Source organism: Chiloscyllium punctatum, chromosome 26 (assembly GCF_047496795.1).
Source record: "Chiloscyllium punctatum isolate Juve2018m chromosome 26, sChiPun1.3, whole genome shotgun sequence".
Lineage (NCBI taxonomy): Eukaryota > Metazoa > Chordata > Chondrichthyes > Orectolobiformes > Hemiscylliidae > Chiloscyllium > Chiloscyllium punctatum.
The window spans coordinates 26,759,419-26,779,207 of record NC_092764.1 but is presented as its reverse complement, the minus strand read 5'-3'; the positions used below and the strand labels follow the sequence as shown (position 1 = coordinate 26,779,207).

Here is a 19,789-nt window from a genome sequence, read left to right as displayed (position 1 = left end):
AGTCTGCACTGATTGAATTCAACCTACCCAGAATTCATGTATAATTTAAGCTCATCTTCTTTAGTATTACAATGCATTTGAAAAAATACTTTATTACACCAATATATTGGCACAAACCAGCATGCATTATGCATCACATATTATGATTTTTGATTAAATATCACAAATAAGAAAAGATCTTTTAGACGATTGTATTTTTTTCTTAAATGGCATAAAATTCACCTTTTCAAATCAGGATCAAACATGATGCCATTTACGTTCTTCAAATTTATGGAGCCAACTAGAAGGGCTGATAGATTTGTCTTGCATCATTTGTAGTGCTTTGGTGATATAAGCTCTGCAATGACTCCCCAGTACTTCTTTCTGAATCAAACTATACCTTTTCTCTTTGAAGACTGACAAAATTCCCAAATGGATTTCAGCATCATGGTGTTTGTTAATAATTATTAATTATTAAAATATTTCCTGTATCATTTCCATATAGCTGACTATGAAATAATTTAAGTAATTATGCTTAGTTGTATTTCCACTAGAAAAATAAACCAAAATTGAATTGTTTTCTATTTGTTAATTTTTGGACAAGACTTTACTATTTAAGAAATAAAACTATCATGAGGTGATTACTGGAAATGATTTTCTATTGGTTACTTGTAATGCATGTCATTGTAAATATTCAGTGCTCACAATTCCCACTTGATAACGAATGGTGCAATTGCTTGTTATCGAAAGGATTTTAGTTGAATGTATAAAAGGAATTATTTTATCTTAAGCAAACATCAACCAAAATCAGGTTATTTTCAAAATTATTAGCCACTGGCCTTTAATGATTTCAGGATTATTCAATGGTTTAAAATGCAAAAAGATAACTCTGTGAAAATACAAATTGCTTTTGAGCTTAAGTTGATGTATGGCTTTCAGAGCCTTCACTTCAGAACATAAACAGGCAGAATTTAAAAAGGAAGAAACAGTCAAAAAATGGCATAACAATAGTATCAATTCTATAATTGGACATTTTAAAAACAAGAAATAACATACTTAATTTATTTTTTTATGTGAACAGCACCTGAGTATATTTATCAAACGCCACTAATATTACACAATACCCTCAGTTTAAATGGCCATCTAACCATGAAGGTACATGCTCACAAAGGTGTACAATGTCAAAACATCCTGGATATAATATATTCAGAAATAAAATTGCATTTTCTAAAATATGTATGTTTTATTTTAGTTAACTCTTTTGAATCATTTATTTCCCTGAGTACATTTGTTTTTGTTCAATGGAAATGTAATAAATTTGAAATTTGCGAATCTTCAAGTCTTTTTCTTAAAACGTATGATTATTCTCCTGCTTTGTTAATCTTCTCAGAAGACAATTTGCTTTTTAGCAATGGAAGAAAATGAAATAAATATTATTCGGGTGAACACTATGAAAATGACAGTAAAATATCTGTAAGTTACAGACCTGCTAACAAAAACACGTATGTCACTAGACTCTTCATGATTATCATTCTATTGCAGCCAGATTGCAGAAAGGAAAACAATGCTTTGGTTGTTGTCCAGCAGCATGTAAGCCAGTAACATACTTTACGTGAGAAGCCATTTTGCAAAGCGAACAGTGTCATTGAAGGCCCACTGGCTTTTGAGAAGACAAGATGCAAGTGCCAGAATTCATCTACAAGAGTACTGTACACATCCTTGAAGCCTATTGCAGTCATTTATTTCACTGCAGAGTACTGCCACTCAGATTGTGTTCATGTTATCTGTACACAAGTATGCTTTAGGGTTAAACAAACTTATCTGTCATTACTTTTTGCTTCACAGTTTGAAAAAGACCTGCTCAAAATCCAGTTCATTTTCTTCCCTTAAAATTACCTCTTCCTATTAATAAAGTCTCTGGAACAAAGAAAAACTGCAAACACAACATTTTATTGAATTAATATACGTCAAAAACTACAATGATATCTTCACAGACCTTCATTTTGCAATTTCTGAAACGAAAAGCATTGATTTCTGAATGTTACAAAAGTTGCCTAGTGTGAACTCCTTTTCTCTGTATCCTTCCCTTTACTATTGTACCTTAAAAATCTCCATATTCTGGTAATAAATTTATCTCTTTTATAAGAATCTTTTTGTGACAACAATATTCTGGGAGCTGGGTAGCTGCTAAAGACATGTCATTCATCTCAGGCAACAGAACAGAAAAACAGTTGTTTGAGAAGAGTGAATGGGTTTGAGCATTTAGTAAATTACTAAATTTCTTCAGCTATCTTAGATTTTAAGTTATAATTATGCATCATTAATGTTCAATTTATTGCAGATTTAGTAGGGTGAAAAAATCCCAAATTATTACAACTCTCACTTGAGAAATTTTACACCTTTAAAATTATTTGCATTCACCTTATTCAGCTGTACACATCAAAACCAAAAGCTTTCCTTTGCAGAGTTCATTAAAACTGTAATACATTTTGCTTGTGCATTTTTGCATTCCTGTTCATTTCGAATTCTTTGTTTGAGATGAAAGAAAAGGAATATAAGGAAAAATATCATAATGCTAAGATAAATGTATCCCCTGCCTCTTATCACTTTTGCTAACCTGATGATTTCATTCAATAAAGAGTCACTTTCGATCCAAAATGAGAGAGAGATAGAGAAAGAGAGAGAGAGAGAGAGAGAAAACATCCTGGCCGCATCTGTTCCAGGAGATTTGAGAAATATGGCAGTATTTTCAGCTCGAGAATCACATTTTCTGCTGATGGTATATGTGCTGTAATCTGTATACACAATTTAATCCATCAAAGAATCACCAGCACCATATCAATCAAGCTTTCATCAACTTGTAAAAACAATATTTTGATTCAATCAGGCTCAAGACCAGCTGTTAAATATTTGGCACCCCATCATAATGCATGAGACACAAATTAATCCGGTGTCACTGAGCTGCTCTATGGAGGCTACTGCAACAGTCAAATATTTACATGCCATCCCACATGTCCCACAAAAGAGGTCGGGGAAACAATGGCAAACAAATTAATATTTCAGCATTCAGCAGATTTCTTATTTTTGTGTGACAGAGCATATCATTTTCTGGGATGTTTGAATTTTATAGGGAGAGACAGCAGGAGTGGGTTATTACTAAGTGAGAATTTCCTGTTCAATTTTCACTGGCACTTCCAGCTACACATTCTTTCTTTGGAATTCAACCTAAAAAGGCTGATTCATAAGGGAAATGTATACCAACGATTGTATTATTTCCATCACTTGATGGAGCAAAATTTTAAGTGCAATAAAGGTGCATTATTGTATAGAAAGGAGCAAAATACTTTCATCAGAATATGTGTTAATGCAGCATTTGCCTTTTGAAACATACCTGTTAAATTTGCCGATTTGATGCTATATACTTTGGCATGAAATGAAATTCAAATATTTTGTTCTTCTAATGATTATGCTCTTTCCTAATTTACCCTGCTAAAACATATGCAAGAAATATTAATCTGTTATCGTACTAAAAGAGATTGCAAAGCAATTTTCTCGAAGGGGCATTTGATGTATTAATTTTCTGATGGATTCATTGCATTTCCTACAATCCATAAAGATTGCAGCTAATACTTTTGAAAACACCACTCCCTGTTTTGATGGGGAGCAAAAACAATTTAAATATTTAAATGTTACAATTACAAATACACCACTCTTTTTGGTAAAAAATCTCATGGAATTTGTGATAAACCAATATTTAATGCCTGCTTCCCTATAAAGCAATTTTGCTAGTAATATGAAGATTGAAACAAAATGATTTAGACTTACATTAATAAAAAAAAATTTTTTAAAGCTTAGTTTAGAAATGTTCAATATATTTCTGATCAATAGAATGCAAAGAAAATTATTCCTATATTACTTTAATGAATGGCAATTGACCATGGAAAGTTGAACTATATGGATGTGTAAATCGTTATGAATGGTTATGTTGTGAAAGGAGCGTAAGTTTTGCAATATGATTTCAACTTCACATTCACTAACATTCTTTACAAAATCAGAAGCAAGTCATCAAAAATATATTACAGAGACAGTTAGAAATTAACAGGATCATATTTGTACTTTATTAAACAAAAATTATATTCAAGCTAGTTACAAGAACTGAAATTAATAAAGGTGCAATCACATTTCAATACATGGCTTTCACTATTGCATTTTTCCCCAAATGTTTTGTCCTATAATACAGTTTATTAGAACACATTTATATTTGTTTAGAGATATGTGATACAGTATGATATTCTTATTTCAATGATATAATCTGAATTTTAGTTTATTTTTGTATATTTTAAATCATATCTCTATATGGAAGGATACATCTAAGAATTTAACAGGAAAACAGGAATTTAAAAATAATTTAATGGTTTCAGTAACAAATTGTGTGTAAATATTAGCCTAACACATAGCTAACAAAACATATGAAAGGGATACATCAATGTGGCTTTACAATTTGTTTTTATTCACATTTTGTAACTGAAACATGTATGGAGTCTTTTTTTTCAGTAAACGACAGAAATTCACAACTAAATAAATGGCACAATTCAGTTGTTCTTTAAGCATTTGCTAAGAAAGTCATATTTAGATTTTATACAACAGATCAAAAATGTACCATTTCTTTAAAAACAATTTTGTTATTTATTAATATCTCAACAATAGGACCCAGCCACAGTTATAAATACTCTATGACTTTTCAACATTGAAAACTCTTCCAAAATACTTGAAATTTTACAATACTTTTCAATATTTTGACAGCTCTTTATCTTATAATTTTCTTTGCTGAATTTTGAAGATTTTTTTAACCCATGTTCTCAAGTGACAATAGAAATTACAGATATGTTTCAAGGAACTGACCTCTCATTGCCGGTAAGGGCATTACTGCGGTTTGCTGTCTCCTACAGCGTCATGTATTTACCTCGTGTAAGACTGGATAGTTTGAACAATGTGGAAGACATAATACATATATTCGCTGATCTTATTGCCTTGAATTATCAACTTTGTGTCTCATATATCGCATAATTTATAATTCATACATGCAAGCTGCCCAAAGTGCATTTAGATAATGTGATACCACAGTCACTTGAATCAAAAAAAACTTCACTGTAGACAGAGTTGTCTGATTGCATGCTGCTAAACCTTCAACAAGGGAATAAATATGTATCTGTACAAAAAGTTTTGTCACTTAAAGATCCATTTATCCTGTTCTTTATGTCTTTTAACGAGATAAAGAGATAAAACTAAATTGGCAAGATTTATAAAAATGTTAAAACATTAAGCAAGTAAATTTGTAATAATCCATGAGCTACATTTTCAGACGCTAATTCAATTATTTAAAGAAAATATTTAGACAGTGTATAGCTAAAGGATCAGGGATATTCCTTGCTGACAGGTAAGATCTAACATCATTCAACTTCATTGTCATTTCAATAAACTATTCCAACAACTCACTATATAATTTGTAAACTAGTGGGCATTAGAAGACAGTGAATTTCAAAATTGTGATTCTTACTTTTCATGGGATTCTGCATTATCCTGATCATATTAGACATGACTTCAAAGATTTGGAAAACCAAGAAATAATATTTCTGTGAAAGCTCTCAGCTGATTTGAAATTAGAGTGGAAAGTGGAATTAAAAGTATTGTAAAAAATATTTTGTACATCAGTAATGATTGTTGGACACCAGATCAAACAAGGCAAGAGTGAGGCATGAACTAACAATGTATAGATGAATTTATAATACCTAATGGTCTGCAACGTCGACAAAAATAACTCCAAAACAGAGAAATATGAAATTTGAAATCGGAGCAGGAAGAAATAAAATATAATGTAAAATTGCTAGAGGTTAACTGAAAAAACATTATGTTGGTATAGAGTGGTAAAATTGACTTTTTATATACAAGACACACATTGTTAAAAAAATGTGCAGGATGAAGGTTTTGAGCCTGTGCAATAGATTTAACCTCAAAAACTGGACTCATTTTACACACTCTGATAATGTACATTAATTTTTGACAATACATGACCAAACATTCATCCTGGGTATGCATGGTCACACATTTTCGCTTTTGCTGATATAGCCTCAGGCTACAATGCACATTCATTTGTGCAGAGAATCCTGCGCTGTCATCCCAGTAAAATGGAGATAAACAAAATTAAAGCTACAAGAATATACAGCCTCTGAGATAAACAATTGTTCAATATTTTGCATTATCATTTTTGCGTCAATTTATTACATCCAAGAACAGAATAGTGGTCATTAAAAAAAGGTGTTTGTTCATCACTTCTTGAGACACTTTTAAATAGGTTTTCTTCCTATAGTATAGATGAGAAAATTAAATCATAAAAAAGTATTGATTTTTCATTTCAGAATCACTTTCTAAATCTCTTTGAAGTATAATTCTATGTCCACAGTGGTCATGTCTTGAGCAGCAGTCCTGTCTCACATCCATTATTATTGTAACTCTGATGGGGGTGACGCTTATTTACATTTCAATAGTGACTTGACCAGGAACTGTTGATGGGTGTCTGCATTAGTCTGCCACAATGCTGTACCCCAACAGCGACACATTATTATACTGCGGAAACACTAAGGCTGGTACACACAACAGTGCTTTATCAAAAACAGTAGGCATTCTAGGTTGGCTACGATTAAATCTGGAGCCAAACCCTAAAGAGAACATTTAGGCAATTATGAGGAACAAAACAAAGCAACGCCAAGCACAACCCGTCAAAGAACTAGAACAGAAAACAATACAGTACAGAATCCGTTTTCATGTCTCCTGGTGAGGTGGAAGACTGCTAAACTAAACTATATTGTGGTGAAAACATTTATGTACAGAGTAATCAGTAGGGGTTCAATGATTATAAAAATGTAAGATCAATCTATCACAAGCTCTCCAAAATCACATCAACACTGCGTCGAGAGCCACCACTCGGTATCACAACAAAAGAATGACATTTGCTGCGACGGACAAAATTTGAGGTCATCACAAATCTTGACTATCAGACAATTTTCCTGCCACAAATGAAGTGCTGAATAGCGCCTTACAGTTTGTACTCAGGCATTTGCAAATTTTTGTGCATGTCAAAATATTTCAATTCTGCATACTTATTCTCAGGACAGTTTTCCATCTCTTCTGAGTCTGCTAGATTCAACAACAGCAGCAGTAGTTTTGGTCCTGCGCAATAATTCTAAGAAATAGTTAATTTCTGGGACTAAAGCTGATTTTTACAGCAATTTCCAAAACAGTACTCCTAAAATTACTTAAGCTGAAAGATTTCCTACTAGCAGTTTATTTTAAGAGCAGTTCTTCCTGGATGTAGAACATACGTTTGTTTCTTAACAAATATTAATATGATTGAAACAAAACCTTTCATTTTTATTATGTTCAGCCTCATCAGGAAATAAAAAGTTGTATTTGAAATGATTACCTCAGAAAAGATCCACAACAATATTTAAGCCACCTTCCCAATGGATTTTGTGTGGAAATATTGTATTTTTTGAGATAGAACTTGAAAATGTTTTATTGATATTTTTTAAAACAAACTACCCCTCCCAACTCTGATAGTTCTTTATGTTGCAACACCTTTTCCTTCAGCCTAGACCAGCAGATAGTTTCAACTTGGGCATTCCCTGGCCCATCGCCTATGAAGTTTTGTGCTCACCAGCCTAAGGTGTGCATTTGCAGCTTGAGACAGGGTTCCGACCAGATTTTGAATTTTCCTCAACCACATATTGCTCCATCTGGTGGCCTGGTCAATTACAGGAAAAACTCAACCACTACACTGAATGATGAAAAATTCCAGTTGCGTCTATCATTGAACCTTGGACCCTCTGAATGGGCAATAAGAACTTTGCTACTCTCAAGGACTGTCCTTCTTGAAATGAAGGTTTTAAACCACAAGATAGGCGATTCTCTCAAATGACTGATTTTTTTCACTTGATAGCAATAAACAACTTTTTTTTCAAGTTGTCCACTGACAATAATAGCATTTTACTGAGCAACATTACTCCAAAAAAGGGAATAAGTTTGAACAAATTTGAATTATATAAAAAACAAAACAGATTACTGAAAACCATTAATTATAATTAGAATATCCAGTCAGATATGTGATTTTTTACTGTTTATTCGTGATGTGCTAAAAATAATGATTTATTGTTCAGTAACTAAGATGTGGGGCTCCAAGTATTTGATTTTCAGTTCTCACTCACAGAAAGGCTCTGGATTCACTAAGTCTTTTCCAATATCAAATGAGTCCATCCCAAGGAAGGGAACGTTAGTCCAAAAAAATACATTTTTGTTTACAATCGACAAGTGTTCCCTCTTGGATCACCAAAAGGTGGTCTGGAGTCACCAAAAGGTGACTTCTGGAGGCAATCCGATGTTAGATAATCTCTGTTGAGGAGGATGTTGTAGTGGGGTGGGTTGCATCAAGAGGAAAACCTTTGCCATAAAATTGCAATTTGAGAGCAGAAATGAATCCTTCTTAAACCTTCAAAAAATTTTTTGTGAAGTATATTTATGCCCAGGGTCTGGAGTTCAAAATCAATATGGAATTCAAATGGTTACTGTCATGCTTTAACTGCTGTTGGGGGAAAAAAATGGAATACTTAATGCCAATGAATTTAGAATGACCTTAATTTCTGAGATAGATGCTTTAGTTTTTGTGAAACAGCATCCAATTCTTGAGATGTTTTATGGTGGGAGCAAAATGTTGGTCAGTCACTTATCTTTTTGTATTTCACATTGTGTGTTTTCCTGCAGTTTCTTAAGTCCTATAATTCAGCTTTAGCAAGAAACCATGTTTGATGGGCAGTCACACTGGGCAGTCTTCTATTTATTTTCTTTTAAAGACTATTCTTTCTAAATCCAAATCAGGGTTAGATGGTTTTATAGCAGGCATTATATGGTGCCTGCTGTTTGAGTAACTGGTCTGCACATTTACAAAAATGTTGGATCATATTCAGTGCACTAAAATAAAAAGCATTTGTAGAAATGTGGGTTGATCCTGTTGATTTAATAAAATTGGTGAAATCACAGAATATTGACAGCCCTGAAAAAGGCAACTTGTATCTATGCCAGCAAAAAAACATGTTCCCCAGCCTAGTCAGGCTTTCCAGCATTTGGTCCATAGCTCTGCAAGTTAAGGACTTTAGGTGTACACTCTGACTCCTTTTACATGAATTGAGAGTTTCTGACCATCCTGCACTTTCAGGCAATGAGTTCAAAATTCCTACTGCCCTTTGGGTGATAAAACCCTCATCTCCCCTCAATTTTTTCTGCCAATTATTTTAAATCTATGCTGCCAGCCATTGACTTCTCTGCTTATGTAAATAGGTCCTTCCTGTCCGGTGTATCTAGGCCCCTCACAAAGAAATTCCTAACCACAACATCCAAGGAATTGGAACTATCTTACACAAGGTGACATCCTAAAAATCACTAAAACAAACCCGAAAAGCATAGCAGTCATAAAATACAAAAGGATTCTTCAAGATCCAATAGATTTGTAACATATATCCAATATATTTTCTTAACAGTGGCTGAAATGCTCAAACCATCAAGAATGTTATAATTTATGTAATGAAATGGATCTCAAGAACAAATAAATATTGACCATTAAATGTGGATAATAATCCATCAAAGGTACACAGTAATACTTAGAGTCATAGAGTCATAGAGATGTACAACATGGAAACAGATCCTTCGGTCCAATCCGTCCATGCTGACCAGATATCCCAACCCAATCTAGTCCCACCTGCCAGTACCCGGCCCATATCCCTCCAAACCCTTCCTATTTATATACCCATACAAATGCCTCTTAAATGTTGCAATTGTACCAGCCTCCACCACTTCCTCTGGCAGCTCATTCCAAACATGTACCACCCTTTGCATGAAAAAGTTGCCCCTTAGGTCTCTTTCATATCTTTCCCCTCTCACCCTAAACCTATGCCCTCTAGTTCTGGACTCCCTGACCACTGGAAAAAGAATTTGCCTATTTATCCTATCCATGCCCCTCATAACTTTGTAAACCTCTATAAGGTCACCCTCAGCCTCCGATGCGCCAGGGAAAACAGCCCCAGCCTGTTCAGCTTCTCCCTATAGCTCAAATCCTCCAACCCTGGCAACATCCTTGTAAATCTTTTCTGAACTCTTTCAAGTTTCACAACATCTTTCTGATAGGAAGGAGACCAGAATTGCACGCAATATTCCAACAGTGGCCTAACCAATGTGGGCCAAACAATGACAGACTTGTAACATTATTAATACAATTTTAGACTTTCCCACCTTATGGAGTCTGAGCAGACAGGGAGTTAAATTGGTTACTGTGGCATACATACATTTATTCCATTGCTTTCTAGGCAGCTGGGCATCTAACTTACCCTTCTGAGAAGGTGAAAGGTACTCCAGATGGAAGAAAAAGCTGAATCCTTCTTTTAATATAAACCTTCAGGACTCATCTGCAAATATAACCTGAGGCCTGCATAGGGAAACCATACAGCTTGATCCCTATTAGGTCCTATCCCTGATGGCATAGGGAGTTAAGACCAGAAGAGGCCTAGAAAAGCAAAAATATTTTTTTTTATAAGTTTTGTTTTGCATTAGGAAGAGCTGAAATGTACTTCTGAACCTTGTAAGGAAAGCTTAAGCCTCCACAGACCTGAAAATCCCTTCCCCTCCCATGATCATAATGTCTTCTCAAGCACCCAGCTGAATATTGGGGAGAATTATTTTGTCTTAATAGACAGCTTTCGAAATCCATTATTCGCTGCACAATCACCAGGCAGCTACCACTGCCCATCAGGTTTCAGGTTTGAAAGATATGGGGAGGACTTTTGCAGGTAAAGAGATGGCTGGAAAATGGGAAGCCTTCAAAAATGACATAACACAAGTCCAGAAGGTTAGGGTGAAGGGCAAGGCTGTTGGTGTGGGGAATGCTGGATGACTGGAGAAATTGAGGTTTTGGTCAAGAATAAGCAGGAAGCATGTGATAGGTCCAGACAGCAGAAATTGAGTGATTCCATTGAAGTGTATAAGAGCTCTTCAATGAATATACTTAAGAGGGTAATCAGGAGGGCAAGAAGGGGACATGAGATAGTTTTGGCACATAGGGTTAAGGAGAGTCCAAAGGGATTCTACAAACACACTAAGGACAAAAGGGCAACTACTTATAGAATAGGGCCTCTTAAAGGTCAGCAAAGCAGCTTAGGTGTGGAACCACAGAAGATGGGGGATATACTAAATGAGTATTTTACATCAGTGTTTATTGTGGAGAACGATAATAAAGATAGAGAACATGGGGAAGTAAACAGCAATATTTGAAAAATGCTCATATTACAGAGAAAGAGGTGCTGGATGTCTTAAAATGCATTAAGGTAACAAATCCCTGGGACCTGATCAGGTATACCCTAGAAAACTCTGTGGGATGCTAGGGAAGAGATTGTTGGGCCTCGTGCTGAGATATTTGTATCAACAATAGTCACAGGTGAGGTGCCAGAAAACGGAAGGTTGGTTAACATGGTGCTGCTATTTAAGAAAGGGCAATTTGTTGGAGGGAATCCTGAGGGATAGGATAGGATTTATATGTATTTGGAAAGGCAAGGACTGATTAAGGATAGTCAGCATAGCTTTATGCAATGGAAATTGTCCCTCACAAACTTGATTGAGTTTTTTGAAGTAACTAAGAAGATTGATGCGGGCAGAGCGGTAGATATGATCTATATGGACTTTAGTAAGGCATTCAGCAAGATTCCTCATGAGAGACTGGTTAGCAAGGTTAGATCACATGGAATAGAGGGAGAACTAACTATTTAGATACAGAACTGGCTTGAAGATAGAAGACAGAGGGTGGTGGTGGAGGGTTGCTCTTCAGACTGGAGACCTGTGACCAGCAGTATGCCACAAGGATCGGTGCTGGGTCCATGGTTGTTCATCATTTATATAAATAATTTGGCTGTGAACATAGGAGATACAGTTAGTAAGTTTGCAGATGACACCAAAATTGAAGGTAACATTGCGGTGGATAGTGAAGAAGGTTACCTTAGATTCCAATGGGATCTTGATCAGATGGGCCAATGGGCCAAGAAGTGGCAGATGGAGTTTAATTTAGATAGATGCTGCATTGTGGAAATGCAAATCAGGGCAGGAATTATACATTTAATGGTAAGTGGGAGTGTTGCTGAACAAGGCGACCTTGGAGTGCAGGTTCATAGTTCCTTAAAACTGGAGTCACAGAGAGATAGGATAGTGAAGAAGCACTTGGAATTCTTGCTGTTATTGGTCAGTGCATTGAGTATAGGAGTTGGCAGCTGTGCAGTATATTGGTTAGGTCACTTTTGGAATACTGCATGAAATTCTGGTATACCTCCTATAGGAAAGATGTTGTGACATTTTAAACTGTTCAGAAAAGATCTGCAAGGATGTTGCTATGGTTGGAGGATTTGAGCTATAGGGAAAGGCTAAATAGGCTGGGGCTGTTTTCCCTGGAACATCGGGGGCAGAGGGGTGACCTTAGAGAAGTGTATAAAATCATGAGGAGCATGGATAGGATAAATAGACAAGGTCTTTTCCCCAGAATGGGAGAGTGCATAATTAGAGGGCATAAGTTTTGGGTGACAGGGAAAGATTTAAAAGAGATCTAGGGGCAACTTTTAACAGAGCGTGGTGTGTGTATGGAATGAACTGCCAAAGGAAGTGGTGGACGCTGGTACAATTACAACATTTAAAAGGCATCTGGATGGATATGTGAATAGGACTGGTTTAGAGGGATATGGGCCCAATGCTGGTGAGTGGGACTAGATTTATTTAGGATATCTTGTCATCATGGACGAGTTGGACTGAAAGGTCTGTTTCCGTGTTGTACATCACTATAACTCTGTGACCGTCAGTAAGTCAAGCAGCGAGTGAAAATCTCCTGGGTCTAAATGCTCTGGAGAACTAGACAGCTTAAAGATTTTATCATTCCCCCATCTGCACAACTCAGTACAGGAGTGAAAATCAAGCTTTGTGCATAGGACTCCAATACTTGTCAGTTTGGGGGCCTGTCCATTTCATTAATACATCCCAATATTCTTTTCACATCAAATTAAAAGCATTCTGCTTTGAAAAACCCTTCATTTGGATGAAAAGACCCTGTGGTTCTTAAGAAAGTGAGTACATATCCCAGAAATACAAAACAGGATACTGCATATTGGAAAGTAGTAAATGCAGGTTCGTGTTTTGGGTGCGGACTCTTCTGCAGAACCAGATCTGTTTAAATAAGAACCCTCTTTCTCAAGCAAAATGTGCAGAACACAACATTGAATGCTGACTGCCAACACTGAGAGGCAATCATTGGGTTTAAAAGTCAGTGAACAGATGTTTCCTCAATGACCTGTCCTCAGTGAGGGTATGCTCTTCACTTCGATGGGATGTGACAAGTGGAGTTCCCCTGTGATTTGCAGTAATTCCTGTACTTTTCACCACATATTCTATAATGTCTTGGAGCAAGAAACAGATTTGTATATCCAAGTTTGCAGATGCTGTCAGGGTAGGATGCATGATGAGTTGTGGGGTAGATGGGAGTAGGACATTTTAAGATCAGGTGAATGGACAAAACAATGACAGATGAAAATAAAGGTAGGAGGTCATCCACCAAGGATATGATAAAGATAAATCAAAATACTTGTTCAATGATGAGAGACTGAGCACGGGCAAAACAGAGAGATTAAGATACATCTACACAAAGTTAAAAGGCTAACACAATGTTGACATTTACCTCAATGGGACTGGAATACACCAGGGAGTGATACTTTATTTGTGCAGAAACTTTACCAGGTGCTCTATCAGGGTTAAATCAAAAAACACATGTTCAATACTTGCTATCTTTCTTCAGACCACGACCCCTCCAAACAGCAATCTCTGAACCATCAACTATTTTAGTCGTTTCACAATTTTCTGCTGCATTGTTTAATGCTACAGTTTTAAATCCCTTAAAGGCTGATTTGCTTTCTTTTCTCCTCTAATCATGATTTTGTCCTTGCCCATATCCAAGTTGTGGAGTATAGTCAATACTGAGGTGAGAGCAACAACTTACAGACAAATATTAAGAAACATGAAGAATGCAAATAACTGGCAAATGACTTTCAATACATCTAAATGACAAATAATACATTTTGATTGGGAGATGAAGTATGTCACATGTTATTGGGAATAATTAGCTATTTAAAAGCAATTAGCAAAATTATTGTACTGACCAGTTGGAGAAATTCAAGGTAATCAGGCAGAGTTAATGTGACTTTGTGAAAGGGATTCACCGAGGGCTGAAGAACTTCATGGCAGAGGAGATGACCTGGGGGATGCAGTGAGAGAGGGACTCACTGAGAGGGACTTCCTGAAGAAGGGCTTATGCCCGAAAAGTTGATTCTCCTACTCCTCGGATGCTGCCTGGCCTGTTGCGCTTTTCCAGCACCACACTTTTCAACTCTTTGTGAAAGGGATGTCTAATCAATGTACTGGCGTGTGTTGAAGAAGTAACATGAACTGTGGATAAAGAGGAACAGGTGGATATACTGCATGTAGATTTCCAGAAGGCATTCCATGAGGAGCCAAACCAAATAATAAGATTATTACAAAAATGCGGTGTAGAGAGTAATATATTGGTATGTATACATGATTCACCAATGAACTGGAAGCAAACAGTAGTCAGAAATGGGTCATTATTGTATTGACATTGTGTAATGCACAGCACATCAGAGTGATCAAATCTTAGGCCTCAACCTTTTACAATTAATATAAATGATTGGATGAAGGGACAAAAGGCATGGTTGCTACATTTGCTGATTCTTCTGATAGGTTTTTGCTATCTTTACAAAAACCGGTAGGAAGGAAAGTTGTGAAGATGATGATGGATACAAAAGGATATAGAGAGGTTACTTAAGTGGGAGGAATCTGGCAAATGGAGTGTTATGTGGGAAAATGTGAAATTGTCCATTTTGTCAGGAATAGTAAAAAATAATCTTTTTAGCTAAAAAGTGAGAGATTGTAGAACTCTGAGATGCAAAGAGACCCAAGCGTCCTAGTACATGAATCACAGAAGATCAGCATGCAGAAACAAGCAGATAATAATCATAAACAGTAATCACAAAATTACAGAGTGTGGAAGCAGGTCATTCAGCCCATCAAGTTCACATAGACTCTCTGAAGAGCATCCTATCCAGAACCAATCACCCTCCCCCTAATCCCTGTAACCTTGTATTTCCCACGGCTAATCCACCTAACCTGCGCATCTGTGGACACACTGGGAAATTTAGCATGGCCAATCTTCCGACTGTGGGAGGAAACTGGAGCACCTAAAGGAAACCCACACAAACACAGGGAGAATGTGTAAACTCCACACAGACAGCCACCTGAGGGTGGAATCTAACCCAGGTACCCAGGTGAGGCAGCTGTGCCAATCACTGAGCCACAGTGCTACCCCAGATTGGTATTGTTCACTATCAGAGGAATTGAATACAGAAGTAGAGAGGTTAATCTTCAAGTATACAGGGCATTGGTGACACCACATCTTGAGTACCATGTACAGCATTGATCTCTTATATGAGGAGGGATATTTAGCGCACGGATGCAGTTCAGAGTAGGTTTAAGGACTAATATCTGGAATGGGGCTATAGTGGGTGGCTGTATCATAAGGAAAAATTGGACAGGTTTAGAAGAAAGAGTAAGAGATGATTTGATTGAAACATGTTTTCCCTGAGGGGTCTTAACCTGAGGATGTGTGTGGACGCTCCCTCTTAGCAGAGATTCACAAATGAGGGCTCACTGTTTAAAAATAATGGGTTGCCCATTTAAGACAAGATTATGTGAACTTCTTTCTCCCAGAAGATTGTGAGCCTTTGGAACTTCCTTGTTTGAAAGGTGGTGGAAGCAGATCCTTAAATCCGTTTGAGGCAAAGGAAGACAACCTTTTGAGAATTAAGGGAGGGTTCAAAGAGTGTTAATGGTAGATGAGAATCTGGAGTAATGAGATCAGCCATGATTTTAAACTAAGACAAAGAACTGGGGATGCTGGAGATCTGAAACAAGCAAAATCAGATATTACTGGAAAAATTCAGCAACTGTGAGAAGAAAGCAGAGTGCCAAGTCTGGTGACTCTTGATCAGAAATGATAGCAACTAGGAAAAGGTGGTATTTATGCTGAAGACAAGGTTGGGAGTGGTATTTATGCTGAAGACAAGGTTGGGAGTGGTGGGAATGAGAGGGGAAGGTAAACAGATAAGTAGAAATGGAGCCCAGAGAGAGATGAAAGAGGTATGCAAACCTATCATTATCACTTATTCAGCTTCTCTTCTGTCTTGGTCTACTCTCAGTAATCTCCTCAATTGCCATCCCTTACATCTCTCTCTCTCTCTCTCTCTCTCTCTATCTATCTCGGCCTTGTCGCCTCCTATCCCCACCCTCATCCCCAACCTCATCTTCAGCATAGATAACACCTTTTTCTAGCTGCTAACTCTGCTTTCTTCCCATAGATATTGCCAGACATGCTGAGTTTCTTCAGCAATTTCTGTTTTTGTTTCAGCCGTGACCTTATTGGACAGTGGAGCTGGCATAAGGAACTGAGTGGTCTACACCTCCTCCAACACATATGTTTCTATAGTTGTAAATCTAGGCAGGACAGGGGAATTATGCAATCCTATTGTACAAATGTATCGATCATTAAAAGTTGTACTTCGGTTAACAAAGTCTTTTGAAGGAAATCAAGTCACGTGGTTAAAACAGAGGACACATTATTTCTCTCAAAGGTTCATGAATCTGTGCAATTCACTACCCTCAGAGTATAGTCAACACTGGGACATTGAGTAAATTAAGGAAGAGATAGACAGAATTTTATTTAGTAATGGGTTGAAGGATTACAGAGAGTGAACAGGAAAGTGGAGTTGAGGCTGAGGTTAGAACAGCCATGATTGTATCAAATGGTGGAGCAGGCTCGACGGGCTGAATTGCCAGCTCCTAGTTCTTATGTATGGCAGGTTTTATTTCTGGAGAAAGAAGACTGAAAAATAATGAAAGCTATGCTAAACCTGCAACAAACCACATTGAGAATGCTGCATGCACTGTACTGCAAAATAAAATCAAGACATTAGAGAAGGTACAGAGAACATTCATAAAAATGATATTATGCACAAGGAAAGGATTATCACACTGGGTTTCATCCCCCTTGTAAAACAGAGGATGAGACGTGATCTAACAAAGATCTTTAGGATTATGGAAGGTTTCAACAGGATGGATGCAGAGAAACCTCAAACAAAGGCTATCAACATAAAAGTCATTAAAAAAAACCCAGAAAGATTTTCAGAATCAACTTTTGACCCAAAGAATGGTGAATCTTTGGACCACCTGCCACAAGGAGTGGTTGAAACAATTAAGTTAAATGTTTGGATCAAATAGGTTAATAGGTTAAAAGGGAAACTAAACATATTGAGAGAGGAGGATGAGACAGTTATGATAGTTGAGTTAGGTTAGAAAGGATGGGAAGAGACTTGAATGGACATTGACACTCATACAGACCGAATGGCTTATTTTTGTTCCCTAATTTGTACTGCTTCTATATTTCTATTTGGGTATCCACTGGGTGTTCTGGTTTCCTTCCACAGTCCAAAGATGTGCAGGTTAGGTGGATTGGTCATGCTAAACTGCCCATAGTAACCAGGGATGTGCAAGCCAGATGGACAATCCATAGGAAATGTAGGGTTACAGGGATAGGGTAGGGGATGGATCTGGCTGGGATGCTCTTCAGAGGGTCGGTGCGACTTGATTGGTCAAATAGCCTGCTTCTCTACTATAGGGATTCTATGATCATATTCTATATCCTATTAAATCTACATATCAAATTGCTTGGTAATTCCTTGGATTCTCCTCATTGCCTCTGCAAATTCAGGTTTTTAATGTTTTATCAATATCCTTTTTTACTGGATCCTTTGCTTGTTTAGACCTTTATGGCTATTCAAAGTGAACTCTAGATGCTCCAACTGTCCCCTGAACAGAGCTCCAAACTATTTCTCAGCCACCAAAATATTCTTACACATCAATGATTTTACTCTAAACAAGCCTTCTTTCCATTCCATTTACTTCTTCCCTGCAAAATAGGTTATTATGAAACCCATCTGGATTCCAGCTATGCCTGTTTATTTGTAGGAAAATGGGAAAAAGCTTTGTTCCTTCTCTCCTTTATATTGATGATGGTGTTAATGTTGATGCATTGACTGCTGCTTTCAATCTAATCTCTAGAATTTCTCTTTTTTTCTCCAGAGATGTAATCCTGATTCTGAGTGGCACACCACTTCTACTCTCCTGCTGTTTTGATCTGACGAGCTATACTGTTCCAACCAGGTCAGAATTTCAATATGCAGCAACCCTCTGGTCTAAACATTGAATTTTGAAACTTTATACCATAGATATTCTTATCTTTTCATCAGGTTCTCCCACTTGCTCATTTGCCATTCCAAAGCTCTTCATTTCGATTAGTCCGACACATGTGGGATCCTTCTGTGTCATTTCCACCTTGTTCATGTTTTGGGCTCCGTTAATGTCTTTTGAATTTCACATTGAAATGTTCTACATTCCTCCTCTATGAACATTTTTGTTTCTTTTCAGCATTTTAAAAAGCCCAGCTTACAGGCCAGCAAAACCTTTACATAGCGCTTTGCAACAAGGATCAGCACTGCAGAGTCTTGATTCCTTGCCATTTTTTTTATCATCCTCTCTTTAGTTTTTACTTCTGATGAAAAGTTGCATTGCTCTTTCTCATTACAAAAATGGAGAGGTCTACTGTTTAAAGCCTTCTTTACTGCAAAAGTTCCAACATTCGCTAATTGCCACTTTACATTTGCACATGACCACTGATGATAAAATAGCAAAAATGTGCCATGAGAACCTGATCATAACAGTAACAAAACCCACTTGCAACTTTGTGTTCACTTGTGTGAAATGGAGGATGGCAGATTTCCTATAATTATCATCACTTGCCAAGAATTACATATTTCCTAAATGGACAGATGAACAAGAAACATCACTTCTGTTAATCTTATCACTGAAACACTTCAACACATGATATTTCAGACCCACCCAATGAGGAAGTGGTAGATGCAGATCCAGTTACAATGTTTAAAGGGCATTTGGATAAGCAGATGAATAGGAAAGGTTTGGAGGGATTTCAACCAAATCCAGGAATGTGGGACTAGTTTAGTTTGGGAACATTGTTAACATGGACTAGTTGGAATGAAGGGTCTGTTTCCATGCTGTATGACTCTATATATGGAGGAAGGCTGTTTGCACGTATGATAGCCCAAACGGATCTTAAATGCCACAACCTCTGACAAGAAATATCTTCAACTGGAGACAAACATTCTAGAAACAAGACACTAGCAAATGGGTATTATGTTTCCTCAAGTATGTCTTCTAATCATAAGTAATGAATTATTCAGCTCTGTAGTCTTATTTTCAGAAATATTTATTGATGTAGGTTAGCAAAAGTCATCTTTGTGACATAGGTATTGATGTAGAGTATGTAGCCACTGGAATAACAAGGTGTACACTGTCATGTTAAGCAGGATGATATTTTCCAATTTAAAGATGACACCAAATTGGTCTTTTAAAAATTTATAATTCACTAAATCAATGATGTGCTTTACTGGAACTTTTTTTTAAAGGAAACCAATGCATTCTGAAAAAAGGAAAAGGGGAAAATGACTTTGATTGATATATTCAAGACTAAGTTTGCAAAAGC

General features: G+C 36.7%; 1 long non-coding RNA gene across 3 annotated transcripts in view; it reads right to left on the bottom strand.

The window, feature by feature from the left end:
* LOC140496351 (uncharacterized) overlaps positions 1-19,789 on the bottom strand; it is a 207,244-nt gene that overhangs the window by 13,609 nt on the left and 173,846 nt on the right. The gene's annotated exons all lie outside the window — the stretch shown is intronic.